This window comes from Salvelinus namaycush, chromosome 12 (genome assembly GCF_016432855.1).
Source record: "Salvelinus namaycush isolate Seneca chromosome 12, SaNama_1.0, whole genome shotgun sequence".
Classification (NCBI taxonomy): domain Eukaryota; kingdom Metazoa; phylum Chordata; class Actinopteri; order Salmoniformes; family Salmonidae; genus Salvelinus; species Salvelinus namaycush.
The window spans coordinates 36,655,037-36,668,043 of NC_052318.1; the positions used below are offsets into that span (position 1 = coordinate 36,655,037).

The window sequence follows — 13,007 nt, forward strand, 5'->3', positions numbered from 1 at the left end:
GATGGCTCTTGCAGTGTGTCGATGTAAACATACGGGATTTCCGGTTTAAATCACATGACAATGACGTAGCTAATTTAAAAGAGCAGGGTGTGTACTATTTGCCAAGCCAGAGAGGAACAGGTTGGTTGTTAGCAACAAAACAAAACCGACTCGTGCGGTAGAGTTCGTCGGCAAAAACATACAAATTAATGCGTGATTTCTTGAGTTATCCTAGAGTAATTCTGACTATTTTGAGTAAGTGGCTACTGCATCTCAAAATGGACAAACCGTACTATTGACGTGTTATTTTCGTTCTTCTTCTTTTTCCTCTGAGGTTTATTGGCAGACTCATAAGGTGTACTGCCGCCACCTACTGTACAGGGTCTTTTTTTAATGAACAAATCATACCAATTACCAAAAATAAAATACCAAAAATAAACACAAACCAAATTCACCCTACTACCCTGAATTTCAAACAAAAACTACTATTCAGATCCCTACACAGGCTCAGGAAACTGGGAGGGGGGAACCCCTGTAACATTTCGGCTGTAAAGTCCTGGAGATCCAAAAATCTATTTGCCGCCTTCACAATGATGTCTAGCTTCTTTGATTTTTGATTAGTTTGAGTAGTTCAATTTATCACCTGTGCTATAGACGCAACAAAGTCCACCTTCTTCACTATTAGTCAGGATCCTTCTCCTGCATGGCATTCACTGCAGACTGTGGGACATCCACTATATCTCCTCTCTACTCACTCCTTCAGGTATTTTCACTGCCTTCTTATAGGAGACATGCGGGATCGCCCTGATCCTAGGTACTGCGACCTCCTTCATCCGTACAGGGCACTCCGGGAACTCGGGAATGTGATTCCCATCACAATTACAACAACATGCTTCATCTGACTCTTCAACTACTACATATTTATTCATTCAACAAACACTTGCCACATGTCCAAACCTTTTACAATTCTAACACTGCAACGGCATCTGTACATACGGTCTCACCGCATATCTCACATACCAAAGTTTTACATAAGTTGGGAGAATCACTTCACCCAAAAACTTTTAAAAGCGATATGCTTTGCTCCTTCCTTCCGTCTATCTTTCAATTCAAACAACATGCGTCTACCACTCCTGGAATGTTATCCCTAAACCACACAGACTCTATGTCCAACAAAACACCAGAGATGACACCTTTAACCGGTGCCCTACTCTGAAAATCATAGCTTTCCACATCATACGTCGACATCTTGTTGAGCCACAGAGCTTTCGCCTTCTGTGCTTTTGACACACGAAATCAGCATCATACCGCTCCTGGTCACTCAAACCGATTCCACTTTACCCAATTCGTATTTTTTATTTGTTTGTCTTGTTTTTCAAGAGAATGTCATTTAAGGGAGTATCTGAGCACACCCGTTTGGTTCGGCTTGCCGAGTTCCGCTAGGTGCCAGCCAAACTGAAGCATGCCGACGCCTTTAGACTGTTGACAACATCTACACTAATATTTAGTCTCCAAATGTTTATTGAAAATATAAATACATTTGCACAATGAGCACTTGTCTCTCAAATACTGTACGTTGTTACAGTTGTTGTTCAGGTTTATGCCTGTTGCCGCCAGCAGCATGCGTGGTAGGAGCGTCAGCACAGCGGTTTGTGTCTCAACTCTAACACTAGAGGAAGATGCCTGTGACAACTTTAACAGTTTCCTCTTGTCTCTCTTTAATGTATTCTGTTTAACAGGTATGTAGTGTACCAATCACATTATCTATAGGAAATGTTATAGTCTAAATGGTTATCCGAGTGATACTTACCTTTTCTATGTGGAAATTGAAAAGTTTAAATGTATAAATTGATCGAGTGAAAATGACCCTTACAAAAAAAGATGCCGTTTTGAAACTGCAGTAAAAGTGCAGTAATTGCAGTCGACTGTGGTATTTTGGACGCAGTAATTGCAGAATAACTGCACTCTAACTGTAGTTGAATTGCATAATTACTGCAGTAAAAAATAAATAATTGGAATGCAGTATTTGCCACATACTGCATTTGTACTGCACTCAGACTGCAATCTTTTTTCAAAGCGATCTCACCATAGAGATGAATGGGTTAAGCTAGGCTAGTTAATAGAATAATACTAGACAAAATGGCGCCTGCTAATATTCGGGTTTGAACGTTTGGTTTATATCTCCTCTAATATAATATTGTGGTTTCTTTTCTACTTAATTTATACCTTTATTCATTTTTATTAAAACAGTGCATGTTTATGAACTTTTATCTGAGGTTATGATAAATACTGCAAAGGTATATTTTGAAATTCAAGTCAATGTATTAGTAGGACTACTTTAAATACAGAGGCTGTATTATATTGCTGCACTTACAATACTTTATAAGGTCTCATGAGTTTCTAAAGGGAAAACAAGTTGAATGTATTTCATTGTGGTTTCTCATGTGAATTTGTTTTAGAATATTGGAAAAGTAATTTGTACATATGACCTTTTTTGAACTTTAACTAGTAAAGAAAACATGATTGAGTGCTTTATCAAACGAAAAGTGAATAAACACTAGAGGAATATGCCTGTTACAACTTTAGCCGTTTCCTCCTGTCTCCCTTTTATTTCTTCTGTTTAACAGAAACACAACATTATCTGCATTTTAGTCCCCGCCACATGGGACCTGTAACATCAACATAGACATGACATCAGTCAAAACACCTCAAAACAAGACATGGTATCAATAACAAGATACAACAAGCTGAAAAGGAGCCACCTACGATTCCCCACATGGCCGCTTCTTGTCATTGTTGATAGCCATCTGACCTTTCAGAATCATAACAACACATGCCTTCCGGCCACATTGCACATACATTATTTTCGTGAAGTTGTCAGCCAAACAGTCTATAGAAACCAAGAGTTGACCAAGTCAATGTAGCCTGGGTACCAGTCAATCTGATTAGGTATCATTCCACTCATGTTTGTCATGACAATTTCATCAGGAGTTCAATTAAGAGAGCAGAAATAGACTGGCACACAGGCTAAAGTCAATAGTGTTGACATGGCATATTTTTTTATTTGTGCAGTGCCAATCAGTGTTCTTTTAACCATGTCTATGTTGCTAAAATAGGATAATTTTATTCACCAACATTGTTGTCCTATCAAATACTGATAACTTTGTTTCTGACTATCTCTAGCCTATAGATGCACTCACATGATGACCTGATGCTTGAAAAGTCACAGTAATACTGTACAGTATTAACAAACATGGTGCCTCTGGATTTAGAAACTCTGTGGTAAAGGTCTTCACGGGTCCAACCGAACCTGATATACTGAGCGGGTCCGGGTCCAAAATTCTAACTTGTCCCTCGTGTCCAGGTTGGATACTGTTTGATTGCTGTCGGGTCTCGGTTTTATGTAACTACAGTTGATAGACCCGAGTGAACCCGAATGGACCCAACCAGGCTCTGCATAGTCTATAGCATAATCATTTTACGCTAATAAGGTGAATTTATTGACTTATCAAAGGCCTAGCCAACATATAAAGACATTCGTTAACCAGAAGAGCAACTTGATGATAAACATAATTTTTTGTCACTTGGTCCAATCAGGTCTGGTCTACATACCAGGACCCGTCAGAGTTGGGTCTAGGTTGGGTTGTTCTCAGGTCCATTCGGGTTCGGGTCTGATTGTTCTTGGGTCCGTTTGGGTCCAGGTCCCCAGTTTTTATTTTTTATTAACAGGTGCGGGTCTGATTGTCTTCGGTTCTATTTGGGTCCAACTTTTTGGACCCATGAAGACCTCTACCCTACACCACTCTCACAACGATAGTATAGGATGAAAGACAAGCGGCAAGCAGAGGTCATAACAATATGCACATGGCAGGATTAGAATATTTATTTTCTTTAATACAGTTCTAGTTCCCCTTGAGAGGGTGTGATGAGTGATTAAAGTCAGATGACATCACCAGAAATGTGTTGTGTCTGTCAACTGGCTTGTGAAATCCAAATAGATGAGACTAGTCCCACAGTTAACATTTCAACAACTTCTGAATGAATACTGTTTATTTGTTGTACACCCCTCATTTTATAGCTACGTGAGATGAATTGCAATTAGTTTCATAATGTTCTGTACTGTGAATCATCAATCCCAAGGTTTCTTTGCAGCAATGTCACAACGTCCCTTGTATTAAGGCTATTATGCATAATATGGATTTTCCCTTCATTCAGCACTGGAATAAGATGAGATGTTCTGGATGACTGTGTGATTAAGCTCTCGGTAGCCGATGTGAGTAAGAGCTTTAAACAGGTCAACATTCACAAAGCCGCAGGGTCAGATGGATTACCAGGACGTGTACTTAAAGCATGCGTGGAACAACTGGCAAGTGTCTTCACTGATATGTTCAACCTCTCCCTGACCGTGTCTGTAATACCTACATGTTTCAAGCAGACCACCATAGTCCCTGTGCCCAAGGAAGTGAAGGTAAACTGCCTAAATGATTACCGCCCATAGCACTCACGTCGGTAGCCATGAAGTGCTTTCAAAGGCTGGTCATGGCTCACATTAACAGCATCCTCCCGGATACCCTAGACCCACTCCAATTCGCATACCGCCCCAACAGATCCACAGATGACGCAATCTCAATCGCACTCCACACTGCTTTCCCACCTGGACAAAAGGAACACCTATGTGAGAATCCTGTTCATTGACTACAGCTCAGCTGCCCTCCTGTACTCCCTGTTCACCCACGACTGCATGGCCAAACATGACTCCAACATCATCATTAAGTTTGCTTACGACAATAGTTGTAGGCCTGATCACCAACAACGATGAGACAGCCTATAGGGAGGAGGTCAGAGAACTGGCAGTGTGGTGCCAGGACAAAAACCTCTCCCTCAATGTGAGCAAGACAAAGGAGCTAATTGTGGACTACAGGAAAAGGCGGGCTGAACAGGCCCCCATTATCATCAACCGGGCTGTAGTGGAGCGGGTCGAGAGTTTCAAGTTCATTGGTGTCCACATCACCAACGAACTATCATGGTCCAAACACACCAAGACAGTCTTGAAGAGAGCGCGACAAATCTTTTTCCCCCTCAGGAGACTGAAAAGATTTGGCATGGGTCCCCAGATCCTCAAAAAGTTATACATCTGCACCATCGAGGGCATCCTGACCGGTTGCATCACCGCCTGGTATGGCAACTGCTCAGCATCTGACCGTAAGGCGCTACAGAGGGTAGTGCGTACGGCCCAGTACATCACTGGGGCCAAGTTTCCTGCAATCCAGGACCTATATAATAGGGGGTGTCCGAGGAAAGCCCATAAAATTGTCAGAGACTCCAGTCACCCAAGTCATAAACTGTTGTCTCTGCTACCGCACGGCAAGCGGTGCCAGATCGCCAAGAGTAGGATCAAAAGGCTCCTTTACAGCTTCTACCCCCAAGCCATTAGACTGCTGAACAAACAATTAATCAAATGGCCACCGGACTATTACATTGACCCCCCCCCCCCCCCCCACCCCCATTTGTTTTGTACATTGCTGCTACTCACTGTTTATTATCTATGCATAGTCACTTAATCGATAACTACATGTATAAATTACCTCAACTAACCTGTACCCCTGCACACTGACTCGGTACCGGTACCCCATGTGTATAGCCTCGTTATTGTTGTGTTACTTTTGATTATTTTTTACTTTAGTATTTTTTGCTAAATATTTTCTTAACTCTTCTTGAACTGCACTGTTAGTTAAGGGCTTGTAAGTAAGCATTTCACGGTAAGGTCTACACTTGTATTCGGTGCATGTGACAAATAAAGTTTTATTTGATTTTAGCTAATTTAAAATAGAAAATTACAGGTTAGAAATTTTAGCTGGAACTGATGAGGGACAATATCACTGATGAGGTCAACTGTTTCAATCTCATTACATTGTATGATGCAGCAGTGTCTTGCTTTAAACTCTTTTGGCACATGTTTTGCTTCATATACAGTTGAAGTCGGAGGTTTACATACACCTTAGCCAAATACATTTAAACTCAGTTTTTCACAATTACTGACATTTAATCCAAGTAAAAGTCCCTGTCTTCGGTCAGTTAGGATCACCACTGTATTTTAAGAATGTGAAATGTCAGAATAAGAGTAGAGAGAATGATTTATTTCAGCTTTTATTTCTTTCATCACATTCCCAGTGGGTCAATTAGATTTTGGTAGCATTGCCTTTAAATTGTTTAATTTGGGTCAAACGTGTCGGGTAGCCTTCCACAAGCTTCCCACAATAAATTGGGTGAATTTTGGCCCATTCCTCCTGAGCTGCTGTAACTGAGTCAGGTTTGTAGGCCTCCTTGCTCGCACACGCTTTTTCAGTTCTGCCCACAAATGTTCTGTAGAATTGAGGTCAGGGCTTTGTGATGGCCACTCGAATACCTTGACTTTGTTGTCCTTAAGCCATTTTGCCACAACTTTGGAAGTATGCTTGGGGTCTGCTTGGGGTCATGATGCCATCTATTTTGTGAAGTGCACCAGTCCCTCCTGCAGCAAAGCACCCCCACAACATGATGCTGCTACCCCCATGCTTCACAGTTAGGATGGTGTTCTTCGGCTTGCAAGCCACCCCCTTTTTCCTCCAAACATAACGATGGTAATTATGGCCAAACAGTTCTATTTCTGTTTCATCAGACCAGAGGATATTTCTCCAAAAAGTACGATCTTTGTCCCCATGTGCAGTTGCAAACCATAGTCTGGCTTTTTTATCCAATTGTGCAAGTTCTCCCACTTAAAAAGATGAGAGAGGCCTGTAATTTTCATCATAGGTACACTTCAACTATGACAGACAAAATGAGAAAAAAAAATCCAGAAAATCACATTGTAGGATTTTTAATGAATTTATTTGCAAATTATGGTGGAAAATAAGTATTTGGTCAATAACAAAAGTTTATCTCAATACTTTGTTCTATTCCCTTTGTTGGCAATGACAGAGGTCAAACGTTTTCTGTAAGTCTTCACAAGGTTTTCACACACTGTTGCTGGTATTTTGGCCCATTCCTCCATGCAGATCTCCTCTAGAGCAGTGATGTTTTGGGGCTGTTGCTGGGCAACACGGACTTTCAACTCCCTCCAAAGATTTTCTATGGGGTTGGATGATTTCTTTTGATTTCCCCATGATGTCAAGCAAAGAGGCACTGAGTTTGAAGTTAGGCCTTGCAATACATCCACAGGTACACCTCCAATTGACTCAAATGATATCAATTAGCCTATCAGAAGCTTCTAAAGCCATGACATCATTTTCTGGAATTTTCCAAGCAGTTTAAAGGCACAGTCAACTTAGTGTATGTAAACTTCTGACCCACTGGAATTGTGATACAGTGAATTATAAGTGAAATTATCTGTCTGTAAACCATTGTTGGAAAAATGACTTGTGTCATGCACAAAGTAGATGTTTGTGGAGTGGTTGAAAAACGAGTTTTAATGACTCCAAACTAAGTGTATGTAAACTTCTGACTTCAACTGCATATGCTCTATGAAGTAATCTCTGTACAACTTATAAAGGACAACTTCTTTAAATATCTAATGTAGCAGAATTTTACAATACAAACTTCTTTGTAGGCTCAAAAATATGACACAAAGCATGATATGCTGGTTACGCAAAAAAAAACATTTGAACACTGAACAAATTTGATCAAAAACATGTTATAGCCTATGAAAGCATAACATTTATCTTGTGCCCTTTCATATTATTTTTAAGGAAGAAGTGGACAGTAATTAGCTATTCTCCTTCACCCTTGCCTGCTGTTTGACACTATGTGTGATGGTTTCAGTGGCCATTTTAGCATGTCAATCAGGGTGGGGGAAAAATAAATAAAGTGGGAGGCATTCCAGCAAAGCCATAAAACAACAGTAAATAATACATTAATTGCACTATAACGATGACAAACGGTACCCACAAACTGTTAAGGCCTACATAAAGCTTTCCCAACAGCAGTCCCAACATCTTACCACTGCTACACCTGGCTATCAGCGGAGCCTTGTCTGGCAGTGAAACAGTTCAGCCTCATTTACTGCCTTTTAAAAAAAATATCTCACTTGCTTAAACAAATATGGTTTCTAATGACAATTGAGATGTACAAACTATGGCATAAGGGGATGACAAGCGGATAAGAGGCAATCCGTAATTTCGATTAAGACATTAATGAGCAAGCTAGGACGGACGTAACATTAGTCAATATAACTATTTGTTTAGCACTTTTGAAATGTACAGGGACAGAATTCAGAACATGGGCCGTTCTTACAATATTCTCCCTGTACACCAAGTCAGAACCGTAGGATAAATAAAGGAACCGTAGGATGCATACAGTATAAGCAGACAATGAAAGCTCTTACAATATTCAATGTTTACATTTCTCTCAAACAGGTTATAGGCTACTTGTGCACCAGCAAGTCAGAACAGTAGGTGCAATTAAGAGGGGTAAATAGACCAAATTATTAGGGTGTGGCACATGGGCCACTAACATCTTACTTCACAACATACACTTAGTATTACTTTCTTAGCTACAGTATACATATCTCCCTGGCACATTGAATAATTTATGCAGCAGCATATAATACATTTTTGGACTCACCTTGTTGTGTTGTGATCACTTGAACAGGAGGTGGCACGACGGGTCTTCGTGGGCAAATTTTGTCATCAAAGTCTGGCATTCTCTGGATTTATGGTGCTTTCAAAACATCTGGAGGCCGGATTTACAATTCCGAGTTGGATGACCATTCAAAACGTATTTTCCCAGTCGGAGCTTGTTTATTCCCGACTTCCTAGTTGTCTTGAAACTCACTGAAGTCAAGTTAACAGTTGTTTTGAGCGTGGCACAAATCATGTTGAATGTTTTTCATTTTAAACTTGGAAAAGTTTTAATACCCCCTTAATACCAGATTTGGGACCACACAGCCACTGTCACTGATTTCTTCCAAACCACTTGTTGAATTTGCGATTTACAACTTGTTGTGTAATGGCCAATGAGCGCCGATACGTTTTATCTATAATTTCTCTTCATTATTTCTCGTCATATGACAAGGATTAAAAAGGATTTGCCAGTATATTGTCGACTTGATTCATGATGATGACTGCTTGCTAAGATTGTGAAAGTATGACGCTGACATGAATAGTCCAATCAAAGCTACTGTACATATAATGTGATTTGATGTAATTTTATCTGTGGCCAATGACCTTGAGTGTTCTTGGATGAGCACTTCTAATGTAACACTTGAAGGGCTAGAATTTAAGGTCTCCTCTTCCACTTGGCAGTGACGTAAAGTACCCATGAGTGACAGAACACTGAGCCAATCACAGCGCAACGCTCCGTATTTTCTGTTGGCTTGCCCCACCACAGAAAGCACTGAGCTAGGCTGAAACACCTGCATTTTGGAGCTGCCTTACTCAAGAAAATAAAAAAAGAGACCATGTTTGTATGCGGCTTTAATAACTCAATGATATATTATTTTTACCTTGTTTGTAAATGGATATGAGACACGTATTAATGCTAAAATAACATGCAAAACAGGCCATTTTTGCTAAAAATGTGGGGCTGAATGACGGCTCGCCACTGGATGGTTTATTTGTTCTTTTAAATCCCTCAGTCCAACACCTGTAGCCTTACATAAAAAATAGTTTGAGGGGTACACAGCAGTAAGAGGATGTGTATGTTTTCCTTACTAAAGTTCTGATTGAGTAACCCGTAGATGACAGCATTGAGACAGCTGTTGAAATAGGCCATAAAGTACCTGGTGACAAAGAGCCAATCTGAGATTTTTGCTGCCACCATTCCCGAGTTAATGGCCAGTGCCAGGCCAATAATGTTTAGTGGTCCCCAGCCCACCAAACATTAGGAACACCACAAACATAGTCAAGAAATGACTTTAGTTTCTGCTTGTCATCTGGTTTCACCCTCTGTTTCACCTGGATGATAAACACCCAGATCCTCAGGTAGCAGTAACAGACCACGAGAGGGGCACCAGGAAGTGGATCAGCACCAGAGCTGGTCTAGTAGGAGCTGACAGTCTGGGCGAAGGTGCAGGAGAAGAGGCGTGGGTCATACTGCAGAGAGCCCACTAAGAAGTTGAGCACTGTGGCCATGGCAGTGAGCAGCCAGGTGAGGCCCAGGTAACAGCAGGTGTTCCTGGTGCACAACATGTGGTCATAGTGCAGGCTGTGGCAGATGTACCGGTTGATGGAAATGGCCAAGATGTTAAAGACGGAGCCAATGATACTGAGGCCTATGATAAAGCCACTGAGCTGGCAGTGCATGTCCCCAACGATCCAGTCATTGTGGAAGATGTACAGGAGAGCCAGGGGGTAGGGGTACACTGCCACCATGTCTTCCACCGACATGCTCACCAAAGATGTTTCCTACAAGAGACAAAACAATAATTTTAGTGGTCCAACTTAGTGAATATAAACATGCAGCCGTATTAAATATATCTGGCTGTTCCAGTGCATACTAATATCATGGCCAGACAGTTACTGCGTAATATTTAGAGACACGTGTGTTATTCAGCGCATGTGACAAATAAATTTGACTTGAGACACAGTCGTCCGGTTTCACAAGACTAGGTGCATACTAATATAGTAGTATTTGTTCAGGTAAACTTGAGCAGCAAATCAATAACCTAATCTTAAAAATGTCTAATCCAATGGGACAAAATGTACTGAGCCAATTGAAGCAAAATAATTTCCTGCTGTGGACTCTATGTCATCAGTTTGATTTATGGAGCATGATTCCTCCCGACAGGAGTAGCGTCTGTATCTCTCTCTCCCTCCGATGACCAATGTCCAGCCAGAGAAACACGCACTTCTCAATAATAGAATTGTCTTGACTTGATAATCTTATCCACTTTGCCCTTGATTTTATGTAGGTGCTATTCACCTTCTTTATGTAAACATCATCCAATTTGGATTGTAGATCAGTGTATTTTTGTCATCGACAGACAAATCTGACTTGTTACAAAGAATGGTGAACAAAAATATAAATGCAACATGCAACAATTTCAAAGATTTATCTAGGGCTGTCCCCGACCCAAAAAAATATTGGTCGACCAAGAGTAGTCTGGTCTTTCGACCAATCGACTGGTTGAAGTTTTAAAACGTGTAATTTTCCATACATACACACACCCTATGTGTTTTAATAAAATCAACTATATGTAGGCGACTGAGCTTGTCTGATGCTTTAAGCACGCTGTCATTAAATAATGAAGACACACACAAATGACTCGAAGGAGCCAGAAATCAAGATAGCCTAACCAGAAGAAGAAAAAACCTGTTCCCAAACCTCCTCCTCCAGCTGCTGCTGGGCTTTGCAGATTCTCCTGTTACGCTCCCGAAGTTGCCGGTAATAGGCTACACCAGGGGTCGGCAACCTTTTCGATTTGGAGTGGCAATTTATAAAGTCTTCTCAAAATCATTGTCATGTGATTAATAAAAATGTGATCTATGAAAATTATACAAATCTAGATACAAATCTAAAAGTAATTTATATTGCCATTGCCAAGTATGTAAAAAATAGCCTACAAAAATAGCCAACATATAAAAACATTGCAGCCTGCAGGTAGAAAATATCCTAATAAAATTAAATCACATTTGCTATTCATGGCCTGTCTGCAAGGAACTTGAAACATTGTATCAACAATCAACTTGGTCTAGCCAAAGCTTGCATATTCTGAACCCTGAGAGTTTCCTGCACCAGTGAGCTCAGGACAAACACAGCTGTAAGCCATTTGCACAAGGGATAAGAAGTAAATTGGATAGGCCAATTTTCTGAAGATTCCACTGGAACAGAGCATGACATTTTTTTCCCTTTCACTCTGAATGGTTATCGACAGGGAGAGAGCTGGGAAGATGTCATTCTCAATGGATGTAAAAACAGACTTTGTTTACTTGCATGTTTGAGGTGAAGAAAAAATTACTTTGAGAAGCTTCACAGCTCATTAGTGGTGGTGAGTTAAGACAATCAGAAATACCATCAGATCCCCAAATGGGCATCCAGCATGACGACCTCTGGCAGACTCATTTTGCTGGATTAGAGGAGTTTTTCAAGGACCACATGCTCCCAAAGCTGTCTTTGCATCAGTGAACATCTAAATATCTTATAGTTTTTTCACACAGTTTTTGTTCTTACTTTGAGGTTTTATTCCAATCAGTTTTTTGGGCAGGCTCCGGGTCAGCGTTCTCGTCGCGCCTCCTGTCAGTACCTGTTTCAGGGAAGCCAATGGTTCAAAACTTCCACAAAGTTCATACACACACTAGGCTCCCAGAATAGGTTATATTATACAAGTTTTACTCAAAAGCAGCCAGCTAAAGTAATGTAGTTAACGTAAATTAAATCGCAAAGGCTGGTCTGAGTGCATCTGCTCAGTTTCATTCAGTAGTACAACACAATTCACATTGCATTTTATCATGGGCACAGTTGGAATTTATATCCATGATGTTTAAATTATGTCTTTCCCCCATCACTTCCAACAGATCTCTTTGCTGAGGGTGGCATTTATCATGCACTGCTTTCTCTTGGGGTGAGCCCGATGTTCCGCATGGCACGCCTCATGTCTAAACAACGAGGAAAAGGGGATATAAAGTCCGTTTTGATGCATCTACAAATTCAATGTTTTACACAACATTGTATCATTTGATGAGTTTGTGTCTGTATGGGGAAAACATTGAGGCCACAAGTACTTTGTGAGCTAGCTAGCCAACTTTAGCTCACTATCTAACCAAGGTGTCTAACTAGCTAGCTCACCAGGCGATATTTAGCTAGCTAGCTAGTTAACATTAGTTCACCAGGGCCTCCCGAGTGGCACAGCAATCTAAGGCACTGCAATGCAGTGCTTGAGGTGTCACTACAGACCCGGGTTTGATCCCAGGCTGTGTCACAGCCGGCCGTAACTGGGAGACCCATGAGGCAGCACACAATCGGCCCAGCGTCGTCCGGGTTAGGGGAGGGTTTGGCCGGGCCCGGGATTTCCTTGTCCCATTGCGCTATAGCGACTCCTTGTGGTGGGCCGGGCG

General features: G+C 41.1%; 1 pseudogene; it reads right to left on the reverse strand.

The window, feature by feature from the left end:
- Positions 1-9,809: 9,809 nt before the first annotated feature.
- LOC120057515 lies at positions 9,810-10,459 on the reverse strand (annotated as a pseudogene).
- Positions 10,460-13,007: the final 2,548 nt, after the last annotated feature.